This window comes from Pinus tabuliformis, chromosome 9 (genome assembly GCF_031772625.1).
Source record: "Pinus tabuliformis cultivar Carrire ecotype Pingquan chromosome 9, CPIR1, whole genome shotgun sequence".
NCBI classification, from domain to species: domain Eukaryota; kingdom Viridiplantae; phylum Streptophyta; class Pinopsida; order Pinales; family Pinaceae; genus Pinus; species Pinus tabuliformis.
Window position 1 is genome coordinate 1,763,111,425 of NC_142307.1, and position 18,026 is coordinate 1,763,129,450.

Here is an 18,026-nt window from a genome sequence, read left to right on the forward strand (position 1 = left end):
CCCTCCGATATCTGATTTCCGACATTCAGGATGCCACATATGATGCCCAGCTAACTTCACGCCTCAATACTCCACCAGAAGTAGAGCCAATGCTGGCGATATGTCAGCGAAGGAGTAAAGGCAAAGAGACCTCTGAATGAAGCATCGCTGCCGACTGCCAGATCACCAGGAAACAAGATGATATTTGTTAAATGCCAATTTAGTAGCTTTTCAGTTTTTAGATATTTAGATATTTAGATTAGCATAGTATTTATAGATCCTTTCATTGTTTTGGAAAGGGTCGTAAAATTTTGTAAAAGACTTAAAGGCTGAAGTTTGCACTATTGTGCTTCAGTCTATATCCTTTTGTGAAACTCGACCACTGGTTCTTAATTTTGCTTAGAAGGCTGTTTTATGCAAATTGTGCACTACTTTCATTTGCTTGGAATGCTTTCTGGTTTGAAGGAAGGACTGCGACATAGTGATTAATATACTGGATTGATTAAACAGCTTACATGGTACTATTATCTGTATCTGTCCTCTTTTCTATTATATGAATTGCTGTGTTATTATCTTTGCTATTGTTGAATACATGTATGCAATATAACAGCAAATCTTCATTTCATATCACTATTGAATGTTTTGTGATTTGTTATCTCTCTTACTCATGCGTGTAGCAACAATATAAATGACTAAGTGTAGTAATTCGCTATTATCGCTCTGCATAACTAATTATGCAGAGCAATCTTAAATGATTTAAACATCTATGCTTTAGTGTTAGAGTCATCTATATGCCTGCCACTAAGCACAGATTATCAAACGCTGCACTCTATGAATCGATAAATCCCGGGATTAGATTATAGTTATTATATTTCTCTTATAGTTTAGCTATTCACTTATTACCACCTTATACCGTAAATCATTCATCCATCCTGTTTACTTATAATTCTTGGGAAACTGGTCCCATTATCCCCAGTCGGAGCCACTATACCAAACGGAAAAGGAGCTGCACTAAGGTCCGGACCGGGTGGTTTCCCCGATGTTGTTGCAACGAATTTCGGGGCATCAACAGGCCCATGCCACATGGGCTCGAATTTGCCTGCCCCAAGCTTATCATTGGCTTGATCATAGAGCAAGAATAAATCTTCTTCAACAAAAGAACAAAAACAGACAATATGATCGAAGTGAGTTTTCACTCTCTTCTTTTGTGCTTCAATGGCTAGAGAGGCTAGTCGATGGGTATTGTCCAGCTGCTCTAGGTAGAGAAGATGTTCTTCTATCGGAGTAGTGTTGGGGAGTAATTCGACGGCTAATTTTAGAGAAGGGATCTCACACTAAATCAGGAGGGTAGCCTCCAGACCGTAAACCAATTGGAACGGTGTGAACCTGGTGGCATCCTTCACTGAAGTTTGGTAGGCCCATAAGGCAGAAAACAACATCAAGTTCTAGTTGGACTTGTGCATGCCAATGGTGTGTTGAAGCATGGTAACAAGAACTTCGTTGACAGCTTCAACCTGGCCATTAGCCTGAGGATAGTATGGTGTCGAGCTATCATGCCGCAAGCCTAGCTGCGTTGTTAACTCAGTCATCATATGATTATGGAAATGTTTGCCATGATCAGTGATGAAAGCCTGAGGGACTCTGAAACGTGAGATAACATGATTGAATAAAAATTGCGCCGCCGTGTGACCATCTTCAGATAGTGTAGGCATCACCTCGGCCCATTTTGTGAAATAATCAATGACAACAATGATATACCCATGCCCCCCAGGCGAGTGAGGGTTACAGGTCACATAATCAATGCCCCATTTGCGAAAAGGGCTAACGGTAATGACAGGGTGCAATGGAGCGGGGGGCGCGCGCATCCTCCGTTGGTAGATTTGGCACTCATGACAAGAGTGGATGGTAAGAATGTAGTGTTTGAAGATGGAGGGCCAAAAGTAACCAGCCCAAAGGATCTTCTGAGCAGTAGCATATCCGGACATATGACCACCACAAGCGCCAGAATGGTAGTCATTGAGAACTTGTTCAACTTCCTTGAATGTTAAGCATCGGCGGAGAACAGAGTCCGCGTCGAGATGGTACAGGGTGTCCCCAATAATGCAATAAGGTTGAGAATGATGGCGAATCCATCACTGAGCATCCTTGGACAAATCAGGATGAAAATAGGACGTCCAAAGATAGACAATAATATCCCCGTACCAGGGATTGAGGGTGCTAATTAAGAACAATGTTTTGTCCGGAATATGGTCCTCTAATCGAGAGGGTGTAGTAACAGATGGGAGAGAGCAAAGAAACTCGGCGAAGACGGGGGACTTCTTAGACTTGGCAGTGGTGAACTCCAAGTCGAACTCTTGGAGGATGACAATCCACTTCAAGTATTTTTCCCCCAGTAATTGATGTGACAGGATGTACGTCATTGGGTTGCAATCAAAAATCACCGTCGTGGTGCACAATAAAATATAGTGGTGGAAACGTTGAACGGCACAAACGGCGACCAATACCAACTTCTCGACATAGGCATATCGAGTTTCCATATCGAGTAAATTGTGTCTGAGATAGTAAACAAGATGCTCAATGTCATCATCATCGTCTTGAACTAGAACCACACCAATAGTGGTATCGGCAGCGGCTAAATACAGAGTGTAGTCCCGATGATAATTAGGAGGACGAAACAACAGAGTAGAAACAAGGAGATCCTTGAGGTGCTCGAATGACTCTTGTGCAGTGGCATCCCAGAGAAAACTGGTATCCCACTTCAATAACCGTGTATAGCCTTTGGCCACTTCAACATAGTTCGGGATGAATCGCTGTAAAAAATTCACTTTACCCTGCAAACTCTGCAATTGCTACAAAGAAGCAGGGGGAGGGAGATTCAAGATGGCTTCAACTTTAAGGGGATCGAGACGGATCCCCTCTCGGGAGACGATGCACTCGAGAAGTCTACCTAACTCAACGTAGAATACACACTTATGTGGATTAAGCCAGATATGATAGTGTCGACAACAGATGAAAATTTCACGAAGGTGAGCTGGATGGTCCTGGCGCTTTGCTGAATGAGCCGGTAGATCATCTAGGTAAGGCTACACAATGTGTCGAATATCATGGAATGCATAATACATTGCGCGCTGGAAGGTGGCACCGACATTTTTTAAACCGAAGGGGAGCTTTTTATAAGCGAAAGTACCCCACGGATAGATAAAGGCAGTCTTGTGTTGATCCGCTGGTGAAATATTGATTTGGTTATAACCAGAAAAGTTGTCCATAAATGAATATATCTCACTCCCGGCACACTCATCAATGAGCTGGTCAATGAAGGGTGTAGGTTAGTTATCTTTGGGACAGGCACGATTAATATCACGATAATCAACACATACCCTGATGGTGCCCTGTGTTTTAGTCACAAGGACAATATTAGAGACCCAATCTGTGAGTGGGATGGGGTAAATAAAACCAACTTTAAGAAGCTTTTCAACTTCCGCTTTAATAGCTGCAGCCTTTCAAGGGTGCACAGGGCGTAAACGCTGTCGAACAGGCTTAGCACCCAGATATGTAGGTATCTCATGCACTAGGATGCTAGGATCGATGTTGGTCATCTCTTCATAAGACCAGGCAAACACATCGCGAAATTCACGAAAAAGATCAGTATAAAGTTGAATCTCCTCCAGAGTAAAAGTCACTTAGACATGGACGCAATCGACGATCCCTAGTTTAACAGAGATGTCGATTGGTTGAGTTTGCATAATGTTTCCCATATTCCCTTCAGAAGACACTTGATGAACTTGGATGGGTGTCTGAAGGGGTTGACATGGGAGACAAGGAGAAAATCGCTCGAGAAAAGTAAGCATTTCCCGATGGGCAGGGCGAAACAAGGAATGGTGGTGATGATTAGACCAAGGGGGTTCCTCGAAAGACATGGTCTCAATAATCGCTTAATCAGAAGAAACAATTTCCTTTAAAGGGTCTGAGGAAGTGCCATCTCCAAGCCAAGGGGATTGAACGTACGAGTCGAGAGCTCTGCTCGAAGGAGCAGATTCAGAGGATGGAGCTGATGCAGACACAATTTCGATGTAGTTGAGCTCGGCAGGACTCAACAACATCGTATTGTTGGCATTATGGCATAGGTTTGGAGCTATGGCATAGGTGTTGTCCTTGATGGCAACTCTCTTTGGTAACAGATCTCAGTTCAGGCTTTCAGAATGAAGGAAAAGACATATATGCAGTTTCATCTAGACGAAGACGTGTATACACGCAGGTTAGATGTTTCAAAGACGTGTATGTGTATACACGCACTTTCATGCAAGGAAAAGTGCATATATTTTGGAGAACTTACCTCTGGTCCATGGTAGTTAGTCCTTGGTATTTGAACCTATGGTTTTGGACTATGGTACCTCGTCAAATGTGTTGATCCCAAGTATTGGGCCCATGGTATTGTGTTATTATGGTTTTGGACCGTGGTATTGTGAAAGGCCTAAGACTATAAAAGAGGAAGGAGATCATTTGGCAAAGAATTATCTGAATGATTATTGAATATCTGATAAAGTGTTAGATCTGGAATACTGGTAATTGGGTTATGGTGCAGATCTGGATCTGAATGAAGGAGGAACCTTAGCGCAAAAGAGAAGGATAAGTTCTATTGATAGATCATGATCTTTAAGCTTGAACGATAGTTTCTGTGTATGATTTTGATCTGTTATATGTGGCGCTAGCTTGATCTATAAATCTGATAATCTGGGTTAATTAGTGTTTGAATATTTGAAGGAGCGAATTATCCTTTATAGATCTGTACGCAGGTTCAGTGAATGAAAACAACGTATACGCAGGTTGTTCCATAAGCAGAAGCATATGCACGCAGGTTTCAGGTTATTGAAGTAGCGTATATCTTTTGAGTTGTGATCTAGCTGCCTCTGTTTATTGCTGCAGTGTTTTTGGGTTCAGAATTTGGTGTGGTTGTTGTTACTGTGTTTTGGGTACAGCTGTCAGAGAAGTATCTACTTGATTCAGTGCTAATTGGTGAAAAGGAGATTGTTTGATGCAAAAATTCTTGATGTTTGATTGAAGTTCATGGATCCAGTCTGAAAATTTATGAAACGTGGTCCCTGGAAGAAAGAGAAGGTTGTAGCCTTCGGTAGGCTAGGACCTACGTACTAGTATCTTGGCTAGTGCAAGAGCTAAGGGGGTTGTAGCTCCCTTCCAAGAGAAGCTAGAGAATGAGAGAGGTTTGTAGCTCTCTGCAGGTTGCAGCCTGCGTACTGGTAAAGGACTGCACCAGTACATTGTAAAAGAAGTTTCTAATTTAAAGGAAGATAGAGACGAATTGCAGCAGGTGGTTTTCACCCACATTGGGTTTCCACCTTATATCTTGTGTTCTTGTGTGTGATTGTCTTTCTGCTCTATTTTACTGTTTCTGGTTACTGGTTATTAGATTCTGAAACACAGATTAACAAAGATAAAGTAAATTAAAATTTTTCTTTATATACGTGGGTTTCCTTATGCATAGTTGCGTATATACGCGGGTTTAATTAACTGAAGTAGCGTATATCATCTGATTTTGAAAAAGGAATATTTGACTTGATAATACTGATTCACCCCCCCTCTCAGTATTATTTCCAACACTTATCGCCCCAAGACTCTATCTGATCAATGGAAGGAAGGAACCAAGGATGAGATCGAACAAAAATCATATTTATAGGAGCGACGTTGGGAGGCGAGAGTGAAAAAACACCCATAAGGGCATGATCTTTAAAGAGTCCAACACCCACACTCTCACATGGAACAAAGGTATGCTCCACAAAAGGCACGTTGCCATCGGAAGAGGAGGAGGCGAAGAAAGACAATTGTTCTACAGTGACAATCTTCCCCTGATGAGGAAAATGAATGACACGAAATAGAGATGAAGCCACGACTCGCATGGCATATGTCTAGCTTTGTCCCAAAAGGAGGTTGTAAGTTAAATTGGCATCAACGACTTCAACCTCTACTTCGACCATCTTCCCTTCCAACATAATAGGCAAGCGTTGGAGTATACCAAAAGGATGAAACTATCTCCCATCAAAGGCCTCCAAGGTCGTAGGAGATTGGCTCAGAGTTGGAGAACCAATAGCCTTCCAACAAGCAACAAAGATTATGCAAGTAGAAGTGCCTTCATCAATAACTGTATGATGAATCGTTTTAGAATTGATGATGACTTGGATAAGGAAGGCAATTTGGTGAGGCATTCTCGGTATATGACTGTCTAGGTAAAAAGTAACCAAATTCGAGTTGGCCAGGTCAATCCCACTGATGGCCGATAGCAAGGACTTCCTTTGAGAGGGGTAGCTCTAGAGGACTTCTAAAGCGGACATAGCTGATGGAGCTTGGGCTAAGTCCTCAACGATGCCATAGTGTTGAGCAGCACGAGCATTAGGGTTGTAAGAAGACTTCTGGAGTACCCCTTTTGGAGGGGGTCGGATGGTCGCTTTAGTGCTAGGTCTATTGATATGGAGGGGACCAGAACTGGACAGAGGAGCACTAGAGGGGACCTCAGGCTCCTTCCCGGCAGGCGACGGATATTATTTTGCCCGAGTACTAATGTGGACGAGAATCGTCCCAGCCATAAATACTTGAGAACCAAAGGGAGAAGAGCATTGGGATAAATCAGCCACCATTTGCGTTTGCTACGAGGGAAAAGGCTCTTTAAGCACGGCAGGAGTCCCGGGGGCACCTTTCAACAAACGACTAACTTCAGACTGCCTCGGGCAATCTTTGGTATAGTGATCCTCATCACAGATAAGGCAAGGATACTTAGGCTTGCATTTAGCACCGTCCTCGGGTGGAGGTTTAGGGGAATCTTGCTTCGATTGATCAGCTTTATTCTTTCCTTTTCCCTTCTTTTTCCCTTTCGAGGCTTTGTCTACTGTGGTGGACTGAACGGAGTTAACCTCGGAAGTGTTACCAGAATTGGATACAGCCTGAGAAGTGTTTTCATTCAAAGCATTTGAATTTTTCTTCCCAGGGTTCGTGGAATATTTCTTAGAGGACGTATTAACAAAACCGATGATGCCGTCAACAGATGGTGTTGGCGGGGCTTTGGAAGTTCCTGGCCTCGGAGCATCAGGAAAATAATCATATAGCGTATCAGACTGGGAATAAACCAAGTCAAGGTACTGAGCACGTGCAATATCTTGCTCTTCAGTTACACATGCCCCCATAGCAATGTCCCGGGCTATTGAATCGATGAATGAGGTTGTAAACTAGTCAGTCAGAAGCTGATCGGGAATCCAAAACTTAATCAAATGCTGACGTCGTCTCCATTCATGAATATGATAGAGATATGCATAGCCATGGCTTGTTTTAAGGATGTCAGGAGATGTGTGCCTGTTTCATATCGAATCGACAACTAAAAATGAGTTAAAAATGCCATAGCCAACGAGTTAAAGTCTTGAAAAGATCCACAAGCTAACTTGATATACCATTTAGCAGCAAAGCAAGTGAGGGTCCATTGAAAAAGGCAGAGCTGGATTGAATCATAAAGCCACGAATTTGATGAACACCATAGATGATAAGTCATGACGTGGGCTTGGGGATCTTCTCCAGCTTTACCATCAAACTTGGGACAATCACCGAGAATCTTAGTTGGAATCGGTGGCCAATACAAATTGTGAAGAATAGGATCATTTTTCAGTTTGGACACATCCGGTAATTCCAACGTTGCTAAAAAGGGTAACTGAGGGTTAAAGGACATTTGAGGCCGCAGGTAGGAGGTAGCACCAGAGTTCCATCTAGTTGCTTGTTGCCCCCATTGATTTTTTCTGGACGGATTTGGCCCAGAAGGGTTCTGTCCATAGGGATTTTTTCCATAGGGGTTATAGTCATAACTGGACAGTTGACCTTGGATCTACCCCCTAGCATTCCACTGATTACCAACTTGGCCTGCAGGAGCAACATATGGTTGCTGGTAATTCTGGTAAGGATTCACCTGTAGTTGTTGATAATTTTGGTATGGGGAAAATTGGGTTTGCCCTTGGGATTGTTGAAAACCATAAGGCGGTTGAGATCCAAATTGAGCCTGGGGATCAAGCTGCGTCTGATAAGTAGGTTGAGATTGGGATCCAACCTGAATTTGAAGACTGGATTGGGTCTGGAGCCCAGACTGAGGCTGAAAACTAGGTGGAGTTTGAGAAGCAACAATCATTTGAGTGCCCGGTTGAGCAAGCCCAGAGAAATTTCCTTGGGAGAACTGAGGTTGAGCCATTTGGCTGGAAGGTTAACCTATTTGAGATTGAGGTTGACCCATTTGCCCAGAAGGTTGAGCTTGCTGGGTACTGGGTTGCCCTTGAACAACTGAGGGTTGTCTTGATGGGCTGGATGGCTGAGCAGACTGGACGGTTGGTTGGCCTGGTTGGATTTAAGGCTGACCAATTTTCCTAGATGGTTGACTAGACTGGACAGTAGGTTGGCCTTGCTAAACGTAAGGCTGACCGGCTTGCCCAGATGGGTAGCGTTGCTGGATACCAGGTTGGCCTTGTTGAACATAAGGTTGTCCCGCGTTACCATAAGGTTGCCCATGATAAGTAAAATATGAACCATTAGAGGCCGAAGGTTGTCCCTGGAAGGGTTGTCCTTGTGGGCTGCCAGGTTTCCCTGGATAAGGTTGTCTGTAATACTGTTGTCCAGGAGAGGGTTGCGCATAGGACGGTTGACCTTGATAGGGTGATCCTTGAAGATGTGCAGGCGATACTTGGCCACCGCGATAACTAGTGGTGCCCCAAGCAACAGATAACGGAACCGTGACTTTAACCGCAGGTCGAGATGACATAGGCCCGGGGTAATAGATATGGGCTCCACGAGAATCATAATAATGAAACAGATTTTGAGGATCCGGATTCCGAAGAGCTTGTACATATTGATCATATGCCCCCCCTGCTAGAATGGAACCAGAAGAAGGTGGGGCACTCAGTGTGGGATTAAAAACGCCTTTTGTTGGGCTACCATTTGTAGATCTGGATGAAGGTCCAGTGACAGTGGTTATAGATGAGGATGCGGTGACGGCACCAACAACAGGGGCTGAAGAAGCCACACAAATGGTTGGCATGGTCGGGACAGACATCACATTGTCAATCTGGGGTGTAAAAACCTCCGAAGTCAGAGGGACGATACGAGACCATATGGAACTTGAAAGGGGAGTCTGAGAACCGATGATGTCTACCAAAGCATTATATCTTAAAGGCAACATGACACCAAGGGAAATAACACGGAAGGGCGAAGTTCCTGTTACACGGAAAGGCGAAGTTTTTGTGGGTATAGGTATTTCACCTTCTGCCACAAAGGACTCTTCACTCGTAACGGGGGATGTGTCATCCATGTCAGAAGAAGACATTGGGGCCAAGACACTAAGAGGAGTAATGAGAATATCTTCTTCGGAAGGCTCCCAAATAGGGTTTCACCTGATATCGTAAGACTCGTCTTCTGGAGTGTGAGAGTTAATCGGTTGGATACTCGGAATAACAGGGAGAGTATCACTAACTATCGGTACCTCAGGAGCAACAGAAGAGGGAGACCCTTGGTCAGTTGGAACACGAGACGAGATCGGTGATTTTTCCAAGATGATTCAATTCAAAAATCCTAGGAAAACTAACGAGAAAGAACCCTACACAAGCTAAAACGCAAACAAGATCTAGCAGGGTAAATGTGAACATGGCCGAATAAATTTTAAGACATAGGAACAAAACTTGACCTTTTCATCTTTAAAGAGTCAAGAAAATGACAAAAAGATGACTCTAGTTGCCTTCAAATGTTTAATGAGCCAGCAGTGACAAGTGCTCAGATGGACCTTTTCTTTTAGGGAGTCCGAAAAGGAACGAAAGTAACTACTCTTGAGAAACTAGGCAAAAGGTTTACCAAACATCCCATAAAACTGCATATACACCTTGGCAATCATATGAAAACCAAGGACTTTGCGTACGGCAGTCAATCTTCCCGAATGGTGTGTTTGGTGCATTACAGTTTGCAAGGCGGTAGACACGACTTCCTATGGATAAAGGATTATAACCTAGTGGGATCTCCTAACATATACTTGATGGTAAATGGGAGCACAAGTCCGTACTAGACCACTATTGAGTCACAGAAGGAAGAATCACCCAACCTTGAGTGAAAACAAAAGTCACTAGGTTTAACGACGCCAGAGCACGTCTCTAGCCTAGACCTTTAAATAGTGTGCATTATGTTCCAATGCGTTGTTAGGTTTATTCAGTTCATTTTAGGGTTGATCTTGAATTATGTTTTAGTTTTCAAGCCTTACCGTATGTATACAACAAATCCTAGGATGCAACTAGAATGAGTAAAATATCCTTTTACTTCAATGAACACCTACCTATGGGAGGGTAGAGAGATCATTCCCAAACCAAGAAAACAAAGATAAGAAAATGTAGTCACTCAATGCATACAGAAATCAATCCCTACAGTTCATGGATACTAATAATGAGAGATTTTATCATTCGCTTTCCAATATGAAAACTTGAAATGCAAATTCACTTTCACTTTCACTTTCGTATACTAAATGAATGCAGTCTTTTGATTTTGATGTGTTTTTTAAATTGAAATGAAACAAACCAACAAGTGTGAAAGAACCAGTTGATCCAAACAATTGTGATCTATGTTCGGTAGTGAAAAGAAATCGAATCAATACCTAAGATTGGCCCAATAACTATCACCAAAAATCAACCAGAAACAAGCAACGGGGAAGGCTCAATCAAACCAAGAAGAAAGTTGCAAACGAACCTTGAGCAAACCAGCAACCAAGCCAACTGATTCAAGAAAATTGAAATAATGAACTAGGTCACACAGGAAAAAAAGCAAGATTCATTCAACAAAGTTGACAAAAGAGTGCCTTAACCATAAACAGTGAAAAACAAGAAACTAAGCAAGGGAGAAAAGTAAGGGACTAGCAGGACTGATGGACTCATGAGGCAGAATTGAGAAAATAAATTCTACAGGAATCAGCGCGGGTAATACACAAGCAACTAGCGTTGATAAAGAACTAATTGTAGCAACAAAGCGATGTCAGCGCGGAAGTACATGACTTTTGTGTGATGGATCGATATATAGGTTCGTCGCAACTGTGAGACGTAATTACGCGATGCACAATATTTTACAAAAGGGTGAGCGCGATGACAGCGCAACTGTTAAATTTTAATCTGCGATGATGTTCAAAACAATGACAGACAAACAAAAACTCCCAAATCAAAAACAGTCGATCCTTCAATCAAATAGAGGTACTTCCCAGATCAAGCCAGGAAACTCAAAAGATTGATGACTAATCCCCAAACTTCAAAAGAGACCAAATCAAAACCAAAACAAGAGCAAACAAGAGAAGAACATAGGCCAAACTCCCCAGTGGAGTCGCCAACTTGTGATGTAGGAAAGTGTTCCCTCTATGGACAGAGGTAACCCCTCTAGCCCTAGAGTGGGTCTAGTCACAGCAAGGACAGATCAACAATAGTTTTCCTTAAATAGTCATAGTTGGAGGCGTACCTCAACCAGTGGTCGATGGAGTTCTGTTGCGCTACTCCATCTTTCACTTCCTTCTCCTCAACGAGTGATCGACCTAAAACAATGTAAAGTAAGTACAACAAAGCACGTAACCGGAAAACAACAATAATCTATTTACTCATAAAGTCAAGAAGTCATGAGCTATCAAGTAAATTTCATACAAGACATATGAAAACATCATTTATTGTATTAATAATGAAATAAGAGCAAGCTTACAACCAAATTCTTAACGTCACAAGCCTTCTCAAAGGGTCCAGCCAGAATGTTCCTCAAGCATTCACTCTTAGAAGATGGACCTCCCAACATACAAAGCTCTTTCTCTCACTCATAAGTTTTACACGAAGTAAAGGGCACCTTACAACCTTCCACAAGCTATCAACACTCTCACACTTGTCACACCCACACCAGCTATCTATCAAACTCACAAACATTAACAGCACTTCTCAATCCAAGAATTTATCAACTAGCTGATCATAGCATAGGTGAGTGTTTAAATAGGAGAAGGAGTCTCCATGAAAGGTGGAAGAGAGAGCTTATCACCAAGGAAGGTAGCACAATTGACGGAACTGCCATACCGGAGAAGGAAGGGCGACAAAAACTATGCCAATAACCAAGTCTCGAGACATTCAGGAGGGCGACTGTTGGAACAAATTCACCCAATCTGGATCATCGCGGGTGCACAACTGAGCCTTAGCTCTGACATCGCTAGTGAGCAATGTATCCAGTCAGATCATCGCTAAGGATAATAAGTAACATTGCGATGGAGCATGAAATCGGACCATCATAGAAATCAGATGTAATTCCACGCTGACAACGTGGTGGGACTACTTATGAGTGCCCTTCAGTGCGTATATTAAGTCCATAGTCGCGATGAGGCAGATAACTTAGGGAAAGTGGGTCAATTGGCAGCATAAGAGAGCATTTGTTCAGTTAACTTGGACACATGACACAGTAGATGGACTAGGGGTGAAGGCAGTGACAAATTACTGTGTAACAGTTGAAAATAGTCAAACCTTGGTCAAATGATGGTGAGTCATATGAAAACCATCTTAAACCACAGTCAATCATGATCAACCATAGTAAAACCATGGTCAACCATAGTTGTACAATTGTTAACCATAATCATTCATAGTCAGGACGTTGTTAGCGATGTTTTGGATTTTGTTAACTATAAAACTTAAACCCAAGAGTCCACTACGTTGATACATAAAATAAAATTGAATCTATCAAACCCTAGAAGAGTCTCATTGCAGATATTCAAGTCACACTAGGTTTTAATATTAATCCTAGGGTTTAATATTAATCTTAGGGTTAATGTTATTCCCTTGGGTTTATAATCCCTCAGGGTTTTAATATTAATATAATGGGTTTGTTAATCCCTTGGGTTTATAATATTGATCCGAGGGTTTCTAATATTTATCTTAAGGTTTATATTCCTAGGTTTTATATTCCTATGGTTTAATATTAATGCTAGGGTTCATTGTTATTCCCCTAGGTTTATAATCCCTTTGGTTTTTAATATTAATCCTTTGAGTTTATAATATTAATCCTGACGTTTATAATATTAATGTTAGGGGTTAATGTTTATTTTAGGGTTTATAATATTTATCCTAGGGTTTATATCCCTTGGGTTTATAATATTAGTTCTTTGGGTTTGTTACAAATATTTTCTCAATATGGAAATCAATCATGGTCAACCAAGGTAAACCATGGTGAACATTGGTAAAAAATGGTCGACCATGGTCAATTATGGTCAACCATGGTTCAACATCTTAATACCTTGGGTTTTTAATATTAATCCTTTGGGTTTAATATTATTCCCTTAGGTTTATAATCCCTCTGGTTTTTAATATCAATCCCTTAGGTTTACTATTCCCTTGGGTTTATTAATATAATGGCCCATGTTTATAGGGTATAATATTATTCGTAGTGTTTATAATATTAATATTATGGTTTTATATAAGTTGCTTGGGTTTATAGTCATGGTCAACCATGGACCAACATCACATTGTGTCAAAGATTGTCTCGATATTAAAATCAATCATCGTCAACCATCATCAACCATAGTTAACCGTGGTCAACATGGTCCAACATCACGTTGTGAAAAATATTGTCTCAATATGAAAATCAACCATGGTCAACCATGGTTAATCATGGTTAATCATGGTAAACCATAGTTAATCATGGCTAACCATGGTCGACAATGGTTAAACATGGTCCAATGTCGCACTGTAACAAATATTGTCTCAATATGAAAATCAACCATGGTCAACCATGGTCCAACGTTGTATTGTGACAAATATTGTCTCAATATCTAAATAAATCACGATTAACCATGGTCAACCATGTTTATTTTAGCATTTATAATATTTATCACAGGGTTTTTTTTTTTCCCTAGGAAAAAGTCGTAATTTTATTCATGTTGATAAAATTACATTTTGTAGATGCATAATGCATATTCAGATGGCTGTTCCTGTAAACCAGGCAGCGAACAGAGTAAAAGAAAATCACAAAATTGCAAGTAATTGATCCTGTTGTGACAGGAAACTACAAGATATAGAGAAAGGAAGTAAGAAATTCTAGTAGATTAAGCTTTTCTGCCCTTCTTTTTCTCCACCCGTCGCCAACCTCCAGTGTCGGGAGTGGGTGTGATGATGGCAAGCTGATTTTCCATGGTGATTAGTTGGAGTTCTTTGTCAGATTCGGAGCCCTCTGATCCATGAGTTCTTTTGATGCCACTGATTTCCATTTGTGGCTCTCGTTGCAGATCCGAATGTGAGTTCCTGAATGTATAGCTAGAGCATTCTCCTCCTGTGTGAATGTCTGTTTCATTGGAATATCGGGTTCTGGTTGATTCTCTGTGGGCTCCACGTATGTGTCTTCTTCTTCTATTGGTGCAGTATGCTGCCAGCCTTTGGGCTTTTTTTGCTGATTCTTGGTTCTCCTGGTGTCCTTTCGAGCAAGTGGGCAGTCATATTGAAGGTGCCCTGTTTGCATACATCCCCTGCACCGGAACGCTGTATTCTCATAGTCGAGCTGTTGTATCCACTGAGAGTTATTAAAGTTCAAAGTAATGTGGTCAGGGAGTCCTTGACTCAGGTCCACTTCTACACATATTCTGGCAAAAGTGAATATTCCTCTGATGACCCTATCTTCATCTGCTTTTAGGAATTTCCCCAGAGAATCCCCAATGGCAGCTAATACTTTTTGATGCCAAAAGTGTAAGGGGAGACCATGAAGCCTCACCCATACTGGCATCGTTGAAACCTTCATTGTATTAGCGTCAAAAGCAGGGAACCAGGGGGTAAGGAAGAGGCCAGCACTGCCCCAAAACCAAGGCCCCTGGTTGATAATGCTGTCTCGTTCCTGTTCTGAGTTGAATCTGACTATGAAGTAACCTTTGGGACAAAGGTATATTTCACAGTTTGATGTCCATTGTGTATAGATCCATTGGTGCAAGGCATCTGATTTTGGCCAGAAGCCATTAAACCTGCAAATAACTGCACATTTACATAACTCAGAATGCAAATCTGTTACCTCTGGCATAGCGACTTGTAGCGTAGGTGATTCTGGTTTTTGTTCAACAATGTATGGTCCAGGGGCCTCTGATGGTGGTGCTTCAGTGTTTTTCATTTTTTCCTTTCCTTTCACAGCATCCCGAAAGGATCCTGTATATTTAGAGCTGGTTCCAGTGCTCCCGCCACGCAGTCGGAGATTTAAGATGATGGTTGAATCTTTGGTGATGCCGTATTGCAGGAGGGTTTGTTTGTCCTGCAAACTGTATCCTGCATATATAAGATTTTGGTGCTGTATTGGGGTTCCAAGATAACCCTGGATTTCCTTTTTTAAATCCTGAATGATCATTCTCTGACTGATCCGCATGCAATGGTGTTTGCCCTCTGTTGTTTTTATAAAGATTTGGACCAGATCGGCCTCCATGCTGAGTGGATCGGGGTTGTGGGGATCTCGATTTGCTGGATCTAGCCAATCGAACGGAAATGGCATCGTATTTTGTTCAAGCCTCTTCTCTGCGCCCATTTCCACTGGTCGTTGACGCGTTAATCCAGCCTCTACACATTTGATTTTGCCCTGCGTCCGATGCCTCCAAGCTTGGAACTCGAGTATATCATTTTGGGGCTGCCCGAAATCGATAGATCGTGCCCATAGCTTGCCGAGGGGGAGCCGAGGGGTGGGCTGCCGGCGATTTTCTCCTTCAGCACAGGCAATGCTTCCTGGCCATGTCATAATCTCCGCCGATGTGATCACATCTGCCCTTCGTTTTGCTCCGGGACCGGCACCAGTGCTCACAGATCGCAGATCCCCGCTTCCATAATCCCTTAACTGGTCGGGTGGGTACAGAGGAGACGTCAGAAGCATCTTTACCCATCGTGTGCGGACATCTCTGCCTTGTCGAAACGGTTCATCCTCCCATGGTTGTTCAGATACCCAGATCTGTGTATGATCTGGGCATATTGACGCGAAACTCCCAGGGATTTGAGGAGGATAACCCAGATCCACCAAAAATAAGTCGGCCTGCTCCATGAGGGAAGATAATTCCTTCTTCTGTTGAAATCTCTGATCCGGGCCATGTATAACCTTACCAGCAGTGAGATCGGGAGAGAAACAGACCGATGGATCGAAGATTGAGTTCCCAGCAACCAGATTCCAAGCAGATCCAGGGTTTAGCTGGTCTCTGGGGACGGCGGCGGCATAGCTTCTGCGTTCTGAAACCCTAGGTGTTCGGAGGCTCGCCATCGCTCTCGCTCGTATCTCTCTCTGCTGAGAACTCCAATTATATGCCTCTTACACGGTGGTAAGTTTGAATTATAATTTGAAAATGTTCAAAGATTTATCACAGGGTTTATATAGCTTGATTTATAATATTTATCTTAGTGTGTATCATAGGATTTTCTCGATATGAAAATCAATCATGGTCAATGATGGTCCAATGTCGCATTGTGACAAATATTGTCTGAATATGAAAATCAACCATGATCAACCATGGTCAAACATGGTCCAACATCACATTGTGACAAAGATTGTCTCGATATGAAAATCAATCATGGTCAACCATGGTCCAACGTCACATTGTGACAAGGATTGTCTCAATATAAAAATCAACCATGGTTAACCATGTTTATTTTAGTGTTTATAATATTTATCTTAGGGTTCATATACCTTGGGTTTATAATATTAATCTTTGTCACATTGTGACAAATATTGTCTCAATATGAAAATATACCATGGTAAACCATGGTCAGTCAACCATATTCAATAATTATGGTCACATTGTGATAATGTTTATGTCTTGTTCCAATGTCACATTGTGACAACCATTGTCATCCATGGTCAACCATGGTCCAACGTCACATTGTGAAAAATATTGTCTCAATATGAAAATCAACCATGGTCAACCATAGTCCAATGTCGCATTATGACAAAGATTGTCTCAATATGAAAATAAATCATGGTCAACCATGGTCCAACGTCGCATTGTGACAAAGATTGTGTGAATATGAAAATCAATCATGGTCAACCAAATTTATTTTAGGGTTTATAATATTTATCTTAGGGTTTATACACCTTGAGTTTATAATATTAATCCCTATGGTTTATAATATCAATCCCTTGGGTTTATTAATCTTAGGGTTCATATCCCTAGGGTATAATATTGTCCATAGGGTTTATAATATTAATCTTAGGGTTTCATAGAAATCTATTGAGTTTATAATCATGTTCAACCATGGTCCAATGTCACGTTGTAATAAAGATTGTCTCAATATTAAAATCAACCATGTTCCACCATCATCAACCATTTTCAACCATCGTCAACCACGACTAATCATGGTCAACCATGGTTAATAATCAGGGTCACATCGTGACAAATATTGTCTCTTGCTACAACGTCACATTGTGATAATCATGGTCATCCATGGTCCATTGTTGCATTGTGACAAATATTCTCTCAATATTAAAATCAACCATGGTCAACCATGGTCCAGTGTCGCATTATGACAAAACTTGTCTCAATATTAAAATTAACCATGGTCCAACGTTGGATACTAGTGAGAAAGATTATGTCAATATGAAAATCAATCATAGTAAACCATGGTCAACCATGTTTATTTTAGGGTTTATAATATTTTTCTTAGGGTTTATATGCCTTAGGTTTATAGTATTAATCCCTTGGGTTTAATATTATTTCCTTTGGTTTATAATCCCTTGTGTTTTTAGTATTGATCCGTTGGGTTTATAATATCAATCCCTTGGGTTTATTAATCTAAGGGTTCATATTCCTATGATATAATATTATTCATATTATTTATAATATTAATCCTAGGGTTTTATATAAATCCCCTGGGTATATAATCATGGTCAACCATGGTCCAACATCACAATGTTCCAAAGGTTGTCTCAATATGAAAATCAATCATGATCAACCATAGTCCAACGTAGCATTGTGACAAAGATTATGTCAATATGAAAATCATCTATGGTCAACCATGGTCAACCATGTT